At 39.9% G+C, this 19,317-nt stretch overlaps 1 protein-coding gene across 3 annotated transcripts in view; it reads right to left on the bottom strand.

Moving 5' to 3' along the window:
• The window catches only part of QTMAN (queuosine-tRNA mannosyltransferase), a 168,646-nt gene that overhangs the window by 134,423 nt on the left and 14,906 nt on the right, over positions 1-19,317 (bottom strand). For all 3 annotated transcript variants that reach the window (XR_015258888.1, XM_086750554.1, XM_086750553.1), the window contains exon 2: positions 18,554-18,742. The gene's annotated coding sequence lies outside the window, so the exon portion shown is untranslated. The remainder of the gene's footprint in view (positions 1-18,553; positions 18,743-19,317) is intronic.

The raw sequence follows: 19,317 nt of genomic DNA, 5'->3' as shown, positions 1-19,317 counted from the left end.
CTTCCCACCAGAAAGAGAGAACAGCTTTGAACACGTTGCCAAAGAGTCATCCATTTTTTGATCAGCTCTACTCCATATGCTCTTTCCAAATCTCCCCAATCTTCTGTTCTTTTTCTGTCCTTTACAGCCCTTGCTCACAAGTACTTTAAGTCTACTCGCACTCTTCTACACCTATTCTGTACATGCTCTTCTTAAGCACAAGCGGTTTGACCTTTGGTCTTCTACACTCCTACTCCTACCTTCCGTCCATGCCCTCTTCTATAAGCACTACAGGTTGAAATCCTGAACAGATCATGCATCTGTCTAGGAAATTCTCTATACCATTATGAAACAAATTGTCCCATACAGGTAGAAGAACTTCAATGATACTTTTAAGTAGTTCAAGAAGCATGAGAAACAGCCATTAAAATACACGAGGATTTTTAAAAAGTTTTTTTTTAGCAAAGTATTGTCACATTTTTGTTGCAGGTATATTTTCTATGACTTTTTTTATTTCTCATAACTTGCAATCATCACGAAAAGTTAAATTAGGTGGGTTTTTTTTTAAACTATACAAGTTAGCACATCTTGTTTGCACTGCTCTAATGAAGTGAGCCTACATTTCCCAGCGTACAGTATAAATAGGTAGTTTTGTTATTCACATCCTCTGTGCAAGCAGCAACTCACAGGCTTTGAGGACCGCTCTCATCATACGGAAGCTGCAACAAATGTTCAGTCACTGCCTTCTCTTTGAGCTCTCAAAATTATAGCTGGATTCTTCAAGTATTATGTGTGGTTTCTTTCACTTCAAAGTTTCCGAAGCATGAGTTCTGCCCACAGATTCCTGCTCCCACTGATTTCATGCTACGGCCAAAAAAACTACGGAATGGAAGGAAGATGCTGCCGGTTTCACCGTATACACTGACCAGCGCATGCAGCGTCCCCCCAACCATACATCAGCGGAGCAAGATCTGAATCTGCTTCTGCAGCACACAAACCCAGTCTATTCCTTTTTCATCATTCCATCATTTCCTCTTCATCAGAAGAACCTAATAAGGAAAATATTTTATCACATACGCTGAGGCGTATGAAAAGCCAGTGTAAAAAAAAAAAGGTTCTCCAGCAGCTTTTTGCTGTTTAGTTACCATCATACTATTTAAATTCATTACTTTTATGCTATTTCACAGTGTATTACGTAATGAGGAGAAATAGATATGCTATTAGCTATTGGTCACTCTTTGTTTCCACTTTGAGACACTCTTGCTGAAGCTCTATTTCTGCATGCTAAACAAAGGTCAAGAGTTACTTTATTTAATCTCTGTAGGCAAAAAAAAAACAGGTTGCATTTTTTCCTTTCTAATATCCCCTAAGGTGAGCCATGCCTTTGCATCCAGCTGGTGACAGAACTATCTGAAATCCTTTGAAAACTTCAGATACACAGTTCAGATCAATAAGTTTCATTATGAGAGGCCGCTCACAGCACATTAGTCTCGCTCTCCACTACTGCCGTTTACTTCTTGCTTGATTTCCTATGGTTTGGCTTTTTTTTTTTTTAAATTTTAGTGAATTTTTATCTCCAAAGCCATGAATGATGTGAGCCTTGCCTTCCACTGAAGTTGTCACTAATGAGCAAACACCCTCCAATGCTGAAAAACAGGTTAGGACCCGCAGAAGAGCGGTTTCAGCGAGACACTCCTGCTCTTTTCTTTATTCCCCTTCAGATGCATCAACCCCCCTCTTCACTGAAAATGGTCACTTTTCCGAAAATAATTTCTTATGTTGAGACAACAGAAAATAAAATTGCTTCTGAAGCTCTCTAACAATTGTGTTTTAACTCTTTAGTACACAAAAAAAAAGTTTGCTTTGCTTTGTGAGGACTACAATAAACCAGCCTCTCTGTGGCACCCCAAAACCCAGAGAGAGACTTGGTTCTGCTCTTCTAAAGCCCAGCACCAGGCAACATCAAACCAAAGCGTGAGCACAAGCTCCTCAGGCATCAGAGAAACACCGGGAACATCAGACGCTGAAACGTGTGTAGGTGTATTAGCAGTCCTACCATCCATCTGTCAGAAATCTTCGATGTTCCTGCACATCACCCACTGGCAGAGCTGTCTGCCAAGCAAAAATATTATGAAATGTTCATTATATACTCAAATCTCCCCCCCTTCCTGAGTAGGAAATGGAAAACCTGTCCCTCTGCACAAACATTTGTTACCAAGAAACAGCGAAAGACTTGCAAATTCACCCAGAAAGAAGATTTACCAGGAGACGAGACTCTGAATTCAGATATATTTTAGCAAACTTTACTTACCAGAGGATAGAGCGACTTTTAGTTCACATATCTCATTTTTTAAGGTACGTTAAAGACGGAGTTTACAATTAACTGAACAGACAGCGTACAAAAGGCTTTTAGAACTACACCATATGGTCGAGGGAAAGGAACAATCTGGACGATCCACATTTCAATCTGCAGCCTTGTCCACCTCTATAACACATTGTATTGCTGTAATAAAATATTAAGATAGAAATGTAAAAGTGAAAATAATCTATCTTTTGCACTACCAGGGAACAAGGCATCCTCTAATCTAGTGCATTTTAAAAAAATATTTTAATTTTTATGATTTTGGCATGCGGAATCAGATACAGGCAATAAAATTCCCCAATTCATTTAAAACAGTATTTCCAGAAGGATATGGGTGGGTATTCATCTTACGCTTCAGGGAAATAAAAAATACCAGTTTACATGGGGTATACTGGCAGCAGTTTATGTAACAGATGACACATTCTTGGAAATCAAATAAAAGCAGAAAGAAAATACCCATTGTTGCTTAGTGAAGGACTAATCACATGGTCACAGCTGGAACCAGTGTAAATCATTCATTAATAAAATTCTGTTGTAGTAGTCACTTTTTTCCTTGCTTTTCAAATGCCAATAGGAAAAAAAAAAAAAACTCTTTCAATTCTTTGTAGAAAGGATACATTTGTAGGGATTTCATAGTAAGTACTAAACTTACTAAATTTTTGCAAAAAAAATGCTTACAATGAGTGCATTGTTGGCACTAAGGGAAAATATAGATACTTATGTATTTTATATCCTAGTACACGGGCCAAGAAGATACGTGCTACGCTTGGAGGTACTGGCCTGACTTCTGATTGCACAGAATCCAAACCTTGAGGAAAGTCAGCTGAAGTCTTTCACAGAGTACATTTCATAACATAAAGGAATAGCAATGACAGGCTTGCGAGTCATATCCCTCAACATGAACTAGAAAGTTGCACCAGATTAAATGCAGGCATTACAGGAAAAAAAATAATCATTTAATACTCAAGTATTCCATAATTACACACTCTGTTAGAGATAGGTATCATCGGCTCATGGCCAACTCTGCTTTGAGCAGGAGGTTGGACTAGATGGTCTCCAGAGATCCCTTCCAACCTGAACTATCCTGTGATCCCATGTTCTTTCACACTATAGAGTTCTCGCTTCTTGAGGTGACTCTTATTTCCTCTTTCACTTTACAAAAATCTCAACAAATATTTCAAGTTTTGTGTTTCTTTGTCTCCAAGTGCAGATCTATATGGCTTTGCAGATAGCAAGTTATTAAATCACAAAAATCAGATCATCCTCTGCAATGATTTTGAAAGCAATCTCCCGCTATATCAATGCTGATATGTTTCTTCTCACGACATTACAGGATAAGAGGCCTGTTTTTCTTATCATTTCGGAGAAACTACTGAGAACAGTAAATATGAACTACACCATTTGATGTCTTAAACCGCAACAATATAAAGTAAATGGGGTAGGTTTTTCTCCAGTCCAAAAGAAAAATCAAAATCGCGCCATTCCTCATCACGAAGTGCAAATACTGCAAGAACAGAGCATTTAAAATTGTCAATAATTCCCTCAATTGAAATGTTTCTTTGAATTCAAAAGCTAAAAATATATTATCTCCCTCGTTCTGTGCCTACTGAGCAGTCTGAGCAAAGACTTAAAGCACCCAGGCTTGATAGGATATCTGGGTTTTATTGTCGAGCCTGCTAAGGACCTCTCAAATCTCTCTCAAGGCTCAGACCCTTGAAATACGGCTGCGTAAGCCCTGTACAGCCGGTGGGAACGCTCGAGTGTAAAGTTCAACACATGCTTACATTTTTGCACGATCAAAGGCTCAATTGCTCTGTTCTTCGGTTTACTGCAGTTATTCCTACCTCACAGCGATATCCTCGGTAAAGAGAGATACTTTATGTGAAACTGGTTAAAATAAAAAAGAAAACCCCAGTTTTCTAGTAATTAACTTCAAGCGGTATGAAATGACAGTTCAAAGCACCGTTGCTGCTAATAGCATTACTTACATATAGTAGGAGATCACTACTTCAGAAAACTAGAATATTCAAATGAAGGATCAGAATTTTGTCAAGTTCAGAAACAAAAAAGACCCCCAAATTTCCTGCTAACTTCTACGTTAGCAATTATCTGTGTACTCCGTCAGAAAGATAAAATCTGAAGGCAGGCATGTGACCTGAGTCTGTAAATACTAAAGAAAAATCTGTAACTAAAGAAAAGCAACAGCAGAAAGCATCAGCTCTCACACATGTACAGCCCATGATGCAGACAGGCAGCTTTTATATAAGATACCATTTTCTGCTCTTCCTCTCAAAATTAACAAAAATATTGCTTTTTTTTTTTGCTAACAAAAATGCAGTAAAGCAGATCACAACTGGCCAGGACACACAGGTATGTTTACTTGGTCTTGTTTAGTCATGTGTTTCCATTCCAATAATTTTTAATTTTTTTTTTTTTAATTAAAAGCTGTTGAGGAGTATATCCGACCAGCTTACGACTTTAAAAGAATGTCTGTAGAAAAATTAGACAATATAATTCTCTATCTGATCAAAGGAGGCTGCCATTACGCCCAGGAAGAGCAGCCAGGCACCTCGCTCTTCCTCATCCCGGAGCCTGCCAGACATCCTGCTTTTCAGAAGTCTGTCCAAAGGGCTTTAAAACATAACGAAAACAGGCCTAGGAGGACTCCTCCATATGCTTCCCACAAAATATCTCATTTTCTTCTTCATTCGTCTGCTTCTAGATGAAATGTGAAGAAAAAAAAAATCGTTACAAATTCGTGGGGAAAAAGGCACATCAGGCACACAGCTCCCGTCACGCTTCACCTGCCCACACACTATGTTCTCCTTGAAGCACCACCACGTACACCTGATTGGTGTTTTTTTTTTTTTTTAAATCTACTGCTAACACCTTAAGTGCGTTGTTTCTTCTGACACTGGTATCATCCAAAGAACCACAACTTAATGGTTTCCATGCCCAGTTGCCACTGTCTTGCAGCTCCTCAACAGCCACGTGAGGCCATCGTCCAGGCTATCTGAGAAGCGATGGCTTCGGCTAGCATCCACACCTCCATCAATCAACACCACCAGCACCAGGAACGGTCCCCCCTCCACATACCTTTGTCCTGTTCTGATGGGTACACAGGGACAATCGGGAAAGGCAAACAGCATAAAAATCAAATCTTTTGAAAGTAAACAACTATTAATCATCCTTCCTCACTGGAAATCCCGTACAAAGTTCTAGGTAGACTGGTCCTTTCAAATAAAGTGTGATAGGGTAAAAAGAGAAAAAGCAGTATTTAGTTTAGCTAGGAAACTAAATGACAGATATAGGCTAATGTTAATGCTACAAAAGCTAAGATTTACCTTTACTAATCCCTCTCAATGAAAACAATAGGACAGAACTAAAAATGACAAATTCAAGATAAGGGAGGGTATTTTGGGGAGGCATGAAAAGGGGAAGGCTGCTGCCATCCCACCTGGAGAGCTGCAATTTATTTCAGTCAGCTCTATTTAAATCAGTGTCCCAACTTTCTCTTGTACACAAGCAACAGGATTACTAATTTCAGTGGATATTACCTGGGCGTGCACAAAACCCCACAATTTAAACCTCTGAGCTGATTGACGCTTCAAAGTCAGAAGTAGCAGAAGTCCAAAGTGTCACTACAGAAAGGTAACGAGCAAGTTACTTTAGTTTAGATCATTAATGCATAGAAGTCCTCACCATAGTTACATAAACGAAGATAAAGTTATTCATAGAAAAGGAATAAATGTTTCCAAAACACGTTGTTCCTCTGCAGCAGAAAAGAAACTGCAGCAGAAAGAATGATGCTGCTGGAGGAGAGAAAGGGCAATAAAACTGCACCAAGATGGAATTTCTTACTCAAGTGAGGAGCTGATTAGTATTTTTGACAGTAACAGAATAAAAAGAGGCTGGGCTTAATCTAACAGCTATTTTACAACCTAAATCTTATTAAACTAGTACTATATTTTGCAATTGTGTATTAAAATGTGTCCCACACTAGACAGCAAACAGCTTTTAAGTAAACACTTTGTTTTTAGCAAGACAAATCCTCAATACCCACTGCGAGCACCAAAGCAGTCCTTCACTCCACTGCTTTCAGAGGGTTTGGGTGTTCCCCCCCTCCACATTTCACTCAAAATACGCAAACTTGGATGCCTACAACTTGCACATAAACCTGAATTATGGCATTTAAATCCAGTCATTAAAAGCTCAGCACTCAAATGGTCTGAAGACAGAAGTTTAAGCAGAAGCAACAACTCCTTCCAGCCAGATGAGCATTTACTCCAAGGGTCAAAGCCCCAGAGGTTGGGCCTGGACGTGTCTGAAATTCGAGTCCCAATTCTTGTGGTTTTAAGGTGACCGATGTGATGCATTGCTGCTCTCCTCTTCCCCACCCAGGCCTGCAGCTCTGTGATTTTCCGTGAGGTTGGTGAGGTTACTTTGAAAAAACCAAAACCAAGCGGCAAGCTCGCACGCCGGGTAGAGGAGGGTGCTCTCAAAACGCTCACAGCGTCACTTTTCATCTTCTAAGACATAAATTCATGTGATCTTTTAACAGCTATTTATTTCACACCAAACCAGATATCTCCCTTAAGCCTACCAATACAGCCTGCAGGCATATTTCTTAAATAAAAGTATGAATCCTTGTATACTTAAAATTTACATAGCAAAGGGATGAATCTGCTATCACAGAAGTAGTAACACTGTGCAGCAACTGCTCACCTCTTGCAGAAAAAAAAAATTAAAAAAAAAAATCCCCGTTTATTGGGTTTGGGTGGGACTCTACACCGAGAGCGTTTCTTCACACTTCACAGTTGTGAAATATCCTTGTCCTGCACAAGCGCGCCAAGCACAACCGCTGCTCGAGCTATGCAACGCATCACCTGCGCTGCTGCAGTGTATAGATTGCATATGCAAACCATCGCACTTGCAGATTTTCTTCATCTCTGCTTAAGGGTTGATGAGATTACACAACATCAATTCAACTAAATTAAGTAATATTGGTAAGCAAATTATTTTGCTGGGATATTTCAGATCATTTCCTGTATTATTCTTGTAACATCCTGTAAAAAAAGTATTTCTGCTTATAGAAATGCTTCAGCTTTGACAAAGCTAGCAAACTATGAGGCTTCCAGCAGCACCTATGTTAAATGACAGCAATTTTTTTTTTTTTAATAGAAAAATTAAGTGTTGCATCAGGGCTCCGTTTGACAGAATTAAATCAGCCTATTGCCCTGGCTGTGTTGAAGTGTTTAGAAAATAATTGGTTCTATTTAAAAACAGGGAATTAAGCCCCTCAAAAATTAAGACATGAATTCTGTACAGTTGTTCAGAGCACAAGGATGACGTGTTTTTACCTACAGCAGCAGACACTAGAAACAGGAAAGTAGCAGAGGAAAGTCCAGCAGGAACACTCCTGCCCACACACTGAGAAACATTTAAGGTGGAATTAACTCTTTCTGCCCTGAGACTAACAACTTATTGCTTTATGAAGACGTTCCTCTGGTGAGCTTTTCAAGGACCGGGCACCAGTGGAATATTGTGTATTCTCACCATCTTGACTACAGTCACAGAAAATCAGGAATAACACACGATGAAGTTCCACGCCCGTGCAAGCAACAGGGCGATGTAATCTCCTAAACAGTGCCATGACAACTAATGTAATTATACCGAAATAGTATTGGCTATATTTATTCGGGGGATAGTCTTACCACTGTTCTTAAAGACCTGTTCTGCTGCTCAGGAATTAACCTTATCTCCTCAGCCATGTAACAGAGCAACTAGTCATTTTGACATTTTGCTGTTCGTGGTGACTAACAAACTCCTCCCACTCTAATAATTCAGTGGAAATAGCTCAGATTTAAATTATATGGGTCAGGTAATACATGCTCACATGAGCCCATTTTTTCCTAATATCTTCTTCTAATTCACTGAAGTGAACTAAAGGAATGGTGTTAAGTGTTTCCTCCCACTCGTAAGTGGAAATTTGGGGTTGTTTTGCAAAGTTCGACTCAAACCTAAGAGTTCAAAGAGCTCCACAGTAAGACTTCACGTTAACACCTTCTACTTAAAATAGAAAATAAAGTTTTACTTCCTTCCCCCAAATTCAGCTAGTACAAGGTCACCCCTCCAGCTCACCACAACCCCACCAGTCAGCAAGCCTTTGCCTCGGAGGAGCTCTGCACAGATCCTTTTTTTTTTTTTGCTGTATTTTTTCCCGTATTTACGGGCACATGCATGACACAGCCTTCCGCAAAAACAAAATGGTTAAACTGTCAGGCATCTACAGAAGCATTGCTCTAAAACATACAAGGTACAAAACAACCAAAAATACATCTATCATGTGTAAATTTGCAATTATTATTTAAATTTATTTATTATTTACATCACAGTTCTTACAATTGTGGTTTTACAAAACACAGCACCCACTGTATCAGAATGCCAAAGAAAGTCGATTCCAGTCAAATATTTTCTTTTGACTGAAGTGTGAAATACATGATCTGAATGAGTACGAACAAATTAGGAAAGTAGGCACCCAGAAGTTGTGGGTAAGTTCTCACTCTGCAAACTACCTAGCAGCAGATAAAACATGACTTTTAACGACCATCATCCCGTAAAGCATGACGGGAACAACTGAACCTTACTCAGCCAACAAAATACGAAGATATTTTCAGAGATGTTCTTACTGTTTATTATTAATACTGAAGTGGAAGTCAGCACTTCAAAATATTTTAAGAACTACCCTTACTTTTGTGTTTACATCACATGAGGTATGATTACGGCATGCAACCCCCTTCGGACTAACATCAAAACATCTTGTAGGTACATTAAAAATTGAACGGCCATAAACAGCTCCAGCAGCTCGGAGCTCGAGTTGGGATCGCAGTGATCTTTGCAATTTATAAACACCAGCACTTGGGATAGCTTGCATAGGAATACAAGCAACTAATTGATATTTTTTGCTTAAGGGCACGTACGGTGTGCTCTACAGGTGTCCCCACTGCTTTTTGCCTAATGTATTGCCTCTTGAAGCCTTTCAGTGTAACAACTCGCTGATAGGCTCTGCAGCATTTCTAGTGTTACCAAACTGCTTTATATTCAAGGAGAACGCACCCCAACTTCTGAAAGATGTTGCTAGGAAAGAAGCAGTAGTTACAAAACTGTGCGTGACTTGCAAATAGTAATCTCACCCTGTTCACGGAGAGACAAATGAACTTGTTACTTAGCACAGAGATAGGTTTTGACAAAAATATTGATGCTTTATAAAATACAAAAATGTGCAAGTCAGTATCTTTGTATGGAAACTAATTGATTTTGCAATATTATCAGAACTTACACCTTAATGATCGATTTAAAAAACAAAATTAACTCACAGTTCAGCAACTATGTCTTTTTGCATTGATGCCATTAAAAAAAAATAGGTCTGTTGGGGCAGGATGGGGGAATGCTGGAGGACACAGAGCTGTCTGATATTTTCTCTTAAAAAAAATCTTAGTACTGAAGTGCATAGAACACATTGTAGTTAAAAATACAGCAGTATTTTTTTCTGTTGGCTCTTTGATGATAGTTTTTCTCTGATATATGACTAAAAACACGGCATGAAGTACTGAATCTGGACTACTTCTGTCAGCAGTCAAAAGTACAAAGAGAAGCGAGTACTGCATGATCATTGAAGGGAGCCAACGGCTTCTCTAAATTGTGCTCCCCAAGAACCGATACAGTGGTTGAAGCACATCACACCTCGACTGCATCTCCTTGCGCCACTTCGTTCTCACGGCTGCTTTTGTGCTATTCTTCTAGAGCTGAAAAAATCCCTACGTACCAGAAGTCGATTTAAAGTGACCTCTATATTGATGGAACAGCCTAAAGAAGACTTCAACTGGCCTGAGAGTCTGAGCCAACAACTTCAGTCTCCTTCATCCCTAAACATCAAGAGGTTCCAAGATCTTTAGAAAAATGACAACTAAAGCCTGCAAAAATATGCTGTCACAGGTATAGCCAGCAAAAGAAATAAAGATTACTATCAGCCTGTTATTCAAAGACTATAGAGAGAATTTTAAAGTAGGTAAAGTACAATTACTCAAACTAGAAGACACTTAAGGTCAATTACTCAACTATGATAGAGATAAAAAAAGAAGTTTACTGACTACCAAAAGTCAACCGACCTCGAAGCAAGAGAGCAAAATCCACCAGCACAACCAGCACAGCTCCTCAAGTAGCTCTGCACACTCACCTCCTAATTCTTTCATCTCAATTTTTCACTAGCTGACAAAGTTCATTAGCCATAAACTCTGGAGAATCTCAGTCCTGACTTTGGTTCACAGAACGCTTACACTGCATCGCTTCAGTAAATTTAGCCATTACAAAAAGATATTAAGAATACTGTTTGCAATTCTGGTGAAATGATCACTCTGTGCAATACTTTGGGTTCTTCCCATTTCACTTCAAAGCAGAATTTGGCCCACTAAGTCTAACTCAGTGGTTTCCACTCAGAATTGTAAACGTTACTTTCATTTCTTCATGTAAGCGACTGGCATGATGGGTAAGAAGTAGTTTCAATATTACAAATAGTGAGGCAGCACAAATTCTAGAAAACGAAAACTTCCTGAGCAAAACTAACAACCTCCTCAAACACTACTCGTAATGTTTTGTTATTAACTATTTCCTCACTAAATGACTTTTTTTTTAATTTAGATTCACAGATATGCCAGGCTGCTAAATAAAACAGCAATTCAAAGACTGAAGACATTTTACACACGGTTCGCAGCTAATGGATTTTGAAAGTTGAAAGAAAACATCGCAAAGAAGTTACTTAAAAACAGTAGTGAGATTCTGTAAATAGATTCAACTCTTCAAAAGAAAATCAGTCACGGCATGCAGCTTTAAAGCCGGTCTTTCAAGTTAGGACTAAACTAAATCTTTATTTAGTGAAATGACAGTAAATAAAAAACAGTAAAGATGCAAGTGTAAACACAATATTAATCATCCCCAAAATACCTTTTTTTTTCTGGTACAGGAAGCTCGACTGCTTGCATGAGTGGGCTGGGGTCCCTGCGCGTTTAAGTTGTGTTTCTGTCACTTGTATGCGTTTTTAGGAAAACAAACAGGACAGCCCCATCTTCGTGGTGGGGAAATCTTTGTGAATAGCAGCAATATTTGACAGACGAGCAGCTCCCATTTAACTTATCGTCAGCCACATCTATGAAGTTATGCACAAGACCATGCCCAAACGCTGTTTCTCTGTATGTGGCGCAATAAGGCTTTTGTATGCTGTTATCTCTGATACCTTAATGAAATTCTTCTTTTTATTCCTTGATGTCACACGAAGTCTAGAAACAAAACATCCTTTTAATTCACAGGCTGACAGCCATTGATACCCTACTTACGCGGAGCTGCAGAGCTGTTAACAGTCATTGCAGAAACCCAACCATTGGGATTTTCCCCCATTCCCAAGACATCTAGGGCTTCAGATTTCTGCCAAAGTAGCAAAGACCTAATAAGGCAGGCTCTTACAGAGAGCCCAAAATGGATGTCTCCATTTAAAGTGAAGCAGAGTTGCACATAAATCAACAGAAGTAGCACGAACCCTTAAAACTTACTGGCAGCTAACACGTAGAGGCCTTTCAACCACCACGAGAAAGCTGTGTAGCGAGCAGCAGTATGGGAGCTAGCTTCATCTAGCTAGCAGAGATAAAACACCAAAGTCAGAAGGAAGCTTTAGAAACCGAGATAAACATTTTCCAAGAACGCACAGTATGTAATTACGTTGCTGCCATATGCAAATCCTGTGTCAGCGCGTCGGCAGCAGAATACCTAGACCGACGCGGTATAGGTGTGTTTAGCATATCTTTAAAACAACACACCTTCCGTTTGGTGTCTGAAGACCTATCCTTTGATTTGCCGAAACGTGAATACGAAAAAAGCAGAAATCCTTACAAAGGAATGATAATAGCTAGCTGCTTTGATACCTATGGCAACACGGCTGAAACCGAGCAATTCAAAGAAACAGCTAATTCAGTTGAAAGTTATGAAGTTATGAGCTTTTTTTATTTGTGGTCTTTAACTTATCTGCAAGGCTCTTTCATCCAATTTTGTAAAGCAGTGTAAGTAGCCATTCTGAATTGATTATTACAACTTCAGGATGAGTGACACTTGACTGAAAAAGTAAAAGGATGTCAGTCTCTTTTGTTTCCATTTTCAAAGAAGGAAGACGAAAATACTCTTCTCCCTCCACGCTCCTTTTCTATTCAAAAAAGAAAATTAAAGATTGTGCTTTGGGCTCATGGTCTTGGACTGTGCTCTCCCCTCCACAATGACTAAATGCATACAAATACTGAAACTGGTAGTAGGTAAAATTCTTCAGCAGTCCGGACAATGCAAGCTGAACATAAAGTCCTATTGTACTCAAATTAGGTCACACTCCTCCACACAGGAGGTCTGCAGAATTTGGTCCAAGTCACCTGAGGTCTATATTGCTCCAATGCATTAGAAGTTACCAAAATACCATATGGCTCTTCCTTCCTGAAGCAACCCAAGGATGTAGGCATTCACTCATCTTTTTTTTTTTCCTTTTCTTTCTAAGATTTATGTTTGGATCTCAGCAATTCATCTTGTGCCATAAAATGGTTACAGTTTCAGCTTGTACGGAGAAGCCAGCAGCCTTCAGAGATCCAAGGGCCATTCTTACTGTCAAAACTGTAAGCTTCACAATAACAACTTCATTTCCATTACAGTTTCACAAAAGATACAGAAATACATAACTCCTTTAGCTGTCAATAGCCTCACAAAATAAAAACATGCAACACCAACCAGTAAGTTTTTGCTGACCACAGAACACACAATCAGCTTTTTTCAAATGCTGCACAGTCACACACAGATTAAGACTATAATTAAATCACCAAAAAAATTGTAACATGACACAAAATGCAGCTTTTATGCATAAAAAGTTTTTTTAAAAACATTATCTTCTTTCAGTACAGAAGATAAAAGCATATTTTTAGTCATTATTTCCTCTTTAGGCTTCCCCCCTAGGTGCAGGGAGGGGTTTTAGTTTCCATTCTAAGCTGAGACAAACTAGGTGGCCTAGCAAGCTTGTTCAGTGCTTCAAAGCTATCACACTGCAAATCCAGGCTTTATTTCCAAACTTTTATGCCCCAGGTTATCCAAGCCCAAGAGCTGTGCACAGGCTGCATATGTCCAGCCTCAAGAATGACACTACTTCAGTTTTTCACTCTCAACACTTGAACAAACAATATTCATGAGTTATTCAGATTCAGGTAAGTATGAGGTACCCGGAAAGCTACCCAGTGAATGCTTTGACCTCATTAAAATCTGAATATTTGCTGTAAGAAAGCAAGCCACCGTTGTAAGTCGTAGGCTTTCATTTTCAGCTGTTGCTTCACAAACAAAACAAACCTCTCCCTGATCCCAGTGAGGCTATCGCTTCCTACAGATCTGCACCCCTGTCCGGTACAGGGACTCTAAACCAGTAAAAGTTAAATATCCCTTAAGTGAAGGGATATATCTCTCTCTATAAAGTCTGTATTTGGCACACTTGAGTCCATTCTGAGTGAGATTTTTAAACTCCTTGTAATTGTGCCCCTACAGACATCTACAACATGCTTAGAATTGCCCTGCTATATGAATACTGATGAATAATTTTAAAAGACAAAAAAATCCACCAACCAAATAACAAAAACAAAAAGAAAGCAGCCACAAAAACCAGAAAACTGGCATTTTAAGATTTACTTCTGCAAAAGCCATTCTGGCTACACCAGGGTCGTACCAAGCACGTTGGCTCAGATGAACCATCAGACTCAGGATCCAGCCAGCATCTATGCAGTTGCTGTTTCCCAGCAAACATCTGAGTAACTGCTCCAGGTTTGTCTTGTTAAAAAAAAAAAAATAGAAGATACAGTTACAAAGTCTGCTGAAACAGTGAGTTGATGAGATTACATACTGGAAATCACCTAATAATAATTATTAACGGCTTACCAGAATCCTGTGAAATTTCCAGCAGATAATATTCAAATACAAGTTGTCAGAGAAAAAAAAAAAACACCCCCAAAAACCCCAGAAAAATAATATATTGGCCTATAGACAAACATATACGGGTACATACAATGCACCAATTCAAGTTCTACGCTTGTCTTCTCCTGCATGGGAAAAGCCGGTGATACACCTATCTGAAAAACCACAGCAATCTTCCCCCGCGCCTCAGCCACCGCCAGACCAAAGCGCAGCATGACATTTGATACACACACTTTCGATCCGCGCTTCGTAAGCGGGTGGTAAAGTCCTCTTCACATGTGATGCGAGTTACAGGTACGCAGATGGAAGTGCTAGAAGGGGTTCAGTTTCAGTCGCCGAGACAGTCAGACCTTCGGGACAGTCACCACGTGATTCAACACCGTCCGTACTCATACTGCTAACCGTTTGAACACTAGGTATCATTTTGCTTTGCACTAGGACAGATTACTCAGATTTTCAAGCACTACATTTTCATAATTCAGAAGAAAAAAAAAATCAAAATCAAAAAGAACAAGCTTCTAGCAGTAACACTCTCTATGCTTCCATTAGGCTTTTACTTGTGAAAAGTGGCCTTGTTAAATGTATTCAATTTAAAACATAGTTGCATGTCCTTTGTGAAAAGCACAATTGACCACACAAGAAGAATGCACGAGTTCAGAAGGAACTGCCTTCAAACAATAAAAATCCATCAGATACAGTGCACAGATTCACCCCCACAACCCAGCCGGCAATCAGCACTCCAGCTTCACTCTGTCACTTTTGCAGAGGGGATGGGGACAAGCTGAACGCTCAGAAGGTGCGGTGGGAAGGGCTTGCCGAGGAGAAGTCTACAGGAGAGGACAGTCCTTGGAGGCACTCATCCTTCGGGACCTGAGCAGCCAAGAACACAATTATCACCTTTATAATTCTGCAGCCTGCACGCCGTCCTGCATTTTTATAGCACCACCAGCAAAGGAGCCACTGGCTGAGACACACCCTGAATTTTTTTATATTTAATGACACCTGCATATCAAAGCCTACATGTGGAAATCACTACGAGTTACGAAGCCACTTAACTGCACAGTGAAACTTGAAATGAGTTCAACGGACAGGTTGTGCTTACCTACCCAGTACAGCCCTCATGCAAATAAACGTGAAGAGGATGTTGGTCACCTCTGAGAGTGGCACTGGTGGTCTCCATCTAATCTCCACTGACCCCAACAGACACCCATCTGCCCGTGGACTCACTGTTGCTCTGCACATGCTAGCTGTTTTTCAGTGCGTGTCCCTCCCTATGCTCTATGCCATATGAAACTGAGCACAATGAAACTATGTTAGAAAAAAATACCTAAGTAACTTGGAACCACATTTTCAAAAGGAGACGCTGAAGGTCTCATGGAGTTACAATGAGACTTGGGTACCTAAAGGTCCAAATAATTTCTGAAAATGGCAGTTGAGCAGAAACTCTTAAAAGCTTCTGAAAAGTTGTATTTTGTATCATATTAATCATAGTACTGGCTTCATAAGAGACACAATTTTTACACTTTATGGTAAAAGATACATGATGTACAATATTTGTGTGAACTAGCATTTCTTCCCTGCCATCACATCAAGTTCACTCACTTGAGAGGCTTGCATCGGAGGCCAGAGAATCATAGAAACATAGAACGGTTAGGGTTGGAAGGGACCTTCAAAGGTCACCTACTCCAACCCCTCTGCAAGGACCGGGGACATCTCCAACCAGATCAGGTTACTCAGAGCCTCATCCAACCTGGCCTTGAATGTTTCCAGGGATGGGGCATCCTGGGCAACTTGTTCCAGCGTTCTACAACCCTCATTATAAAAAAAATCTTCCCACACAAAGCTGCTTTTCCCCAACTCTGAACAGGGGCTGTGCTACCTGTCCTCTCCCACCCGTCTGTAGGAAGAGATGCACCTACATGCCCAGAGCTTGGAGATGATACCTTCTCCAACCACCGTGGACAGTAACATCACCTTCAAATCACAGCCACCATAGCACATGAAAGCTTTTCTTCAGCATTTCCAATCTTTTGGAACACTCAGAGGAAAACATGCTACTCAAGAACTAGGCTTTCTGAAACTCTGTTTTGTCAAAAACTTTTTCTTATTTGGCTTTGCTGTCTCACTAGCTGTCACTGAAAACAATCAAATCAGGCAAGTCTTTCCCTACACCCCACAAAATTTTAAAATAGTGAAAAAAGTTTGTTCTTACACAATTTACTTACTCTCTAAACACTCCTGACTACCGAACTGCTGATTTTATAATATTCCTTTTTTATTATTATCATTAAAGAGACTGAGTGAAGAATGGTAGGGAAAAGCCCACATCTTTACATTAAAAAGCAGCTGAAAAAGAGTCTTACAAAACACTTCCTAGAATTTAGAAATAAAAACTCTGTCAAAAACTTGGATGCTAAGAACAGAAGGGACTACTGTAAGGAAATGGCAAGAAGAGGGAGGAAAAGAGTTCTCACAAGCATCAAATAAGTCAATCAGAACTTCATTAGAATAAAGGGATTGTAAAAGTTCAAACCATCTCCACGCTTTGGAGACCTCCAGATAATGCTATTATGATGTACAATTACAGTACCAGCACAGTTCTGATGCCTCAGAAATCAAGAAATCAGTCAGGACACCAGAAGAAATGTGTCAATATAAGTAAGACAATCTAGGAAACACTTGAATTCTCTGATGTCTCCTAAGAGCTCACGCTGCAGCCCCTCCCTCATTGCAGCCCATAATATTGTCTTTTCATCATTTGACCACATATTTTAATTTAACATACAGGAGCTTAAAATCTTTAAGCTTGTCACTCTGCTGTCAAATTCAGTTCAAGTCACCTGATGAGTTCCGAAGTTACTGGAAAAGAAAGGGGAAAGAAGATGGAACAGCACTGGCATACACTGGGTCACACCAGCTTTTCCCCTTAAACCAAGCAGGCTTAGAGCAGTTTTATGTGCACAGAAGCGCAAAGTCTTCCCTAAAGAGGCAATCCCAGCTGCTTTAAATGTGTTAGAGACATTGGGGAGTGGGGTGGGAGGACTGAATGATACATCCTCTACATGCAAAATTCTAAAAACAATGATCAAATTTTCATTTTGTTTCCAATACACAAATAAATGTCTTTTACACTGAAGATACAACCAGATTTATTAATTCTCAGTGTGAGGAAAACTGATTTTTTCCCACCAAAAGTATACAGTCTCAATTCACTATTGACCACCCTTAGTTCGGACAAGGGAATCACACATTATTTTGATTGTTTGGGGAGAAGGTCAGGTGGCAAACAGGGAACACATATCTGAACGGCCAAACATTTTTGGTCATCTCTTCCTGCTTCGCTGTGGGGCCCACCCGTGTCTCAGGGCTATCACTCGTGCACAGCCATATGAAGCCGGCCTAACAGAACTACAACTACAGCACAATTGGTAACAGACATACTTCATTCGTGATCAATTTCTCACCTTTGTTGCAAGCATGTGAATCCAGGTTTTGATTAAAAGAAGAAAGAGAAATCAACAAGCATGTTGCTAATCTTGCCTTGAAGGAACAAGTCCTTTGATTCCCAAAACCTGTAACCTTATCAGACATATCATACACTGGAAGCACAGAGTGAACTCTATCATTGCTTTAGGAGCACACAGAGTAAAAATCATTAGTAGACATCTACTAAACACCAAGAACTCTGTACCCAATGAGCTGGGCACAAAAGGCAACTCTCCTTTTCTTAACGGGGCCAGTTAGTGCCACCACACAACCAAGACAGATGAAGAAAGCTAGTCCCCAGTTTACACACACTGAAGTCCTTATTATAGTCCATGCTGTCTGCTCAAACAAGCATCACACAGAGATTAAAAAAAGGGTCTTAAATTAATACACTAATGATCTTCTGAAAGGCAGCACCTTCACAAACAAGTGCATCAGCTCACAAAGTGTAGGATGAAGCCAAACTAATGAACTTGCTTTGGAATCGATGATATTCTGCATGGACACAGTGACCCACAAAGACAGACAACATACTGCACGAGCACGGAGCCCAGGACCCCAACTCTACATCGAGTTATTCACCATGAGCCGCTTAACTCCTATGTCTTGTGTTTTCTGCCTGTCAAATAGGGAACTACACACTTCTCGTTTGTCATCTGAGAAACACATCATCTTTATCAGAAAGATTATTACCTGCATCCAAAACTGGGAGCAGTGAAACACCAGGCTGTGCTGCTCTAGATGGCTTCAATAAAGCAGTTTGGGAATCCTGTCTGTGGATCGCGGTGATGAGCAGTACTTCTTCCCGTCTGTTCTGTGTGCTTCAGGCCAATGGATAGATGATAAAGTGCAATTTTCCCAACTGTAGTAGCGTTCTTAAACCTGAATAGAGTTGAGGAGAGAAAACAAAAAAAAAAAAAAAAAGGGTATTTGCTCATTTGGTCTAACTTCCCAACTGGTTCAGGCTAAGAAGCTTCATCAAAATACTACCCAATACTACATGACCCAAATATTTACGTCAAATACTTTCCTCAGCTTAGTAATGTCTGAAAAAAAAAAAAAAAAAAAAGACCATACTTGAGCTAAAACAAAAAGATAGGAGAGTCCACAATCACCTACACCTACTGATCATCAACAGTAGGTAGGTTTGTTGACTTCACTCTTGATCAAACCCTGTAGTAGAGGAACCAGGTGAGCCTTGCCTCCTCTCCCCCAAGGTCCTATCACTCTGACCCGCCATTAAAGGTCCTCTCAACAGGAGATAGCCGCCATTATCATTCCAAGCACGTCAGGAAAACACCTCAACAGAACTCAAAACAATATACTAAACGCAGTCTTGCTGTGATGTGTAAGTTCATGTCACAATCTTCCATGTTAGTCTACTTCATGGTCTCTTTTGCACAGGCAGAGACCGCACTAGCCCTTTTGCAATGGCATTACAATCACCACAGATAGTC

The sequence above is a fragment of the Chlamydotis macqueenii genome, chromosome 6, assembly GCF_036417535.1.
Source record: "Chlamydotis macqueenii isolate bChlMac1 chromosome 6, bChlMac1.mat, whole genome shotgun sequence".
NCBI classification, from domain to species: domain Eukaryota; kingdom Metazoa; phylum Chordata; class Aves; order Otidiformes; family Otididae; genus Chlamydotis; species Chlamydotis macqueenii.
This window is presented reverse-complemented; position numbering and strand designations above follow the sequence as displayed.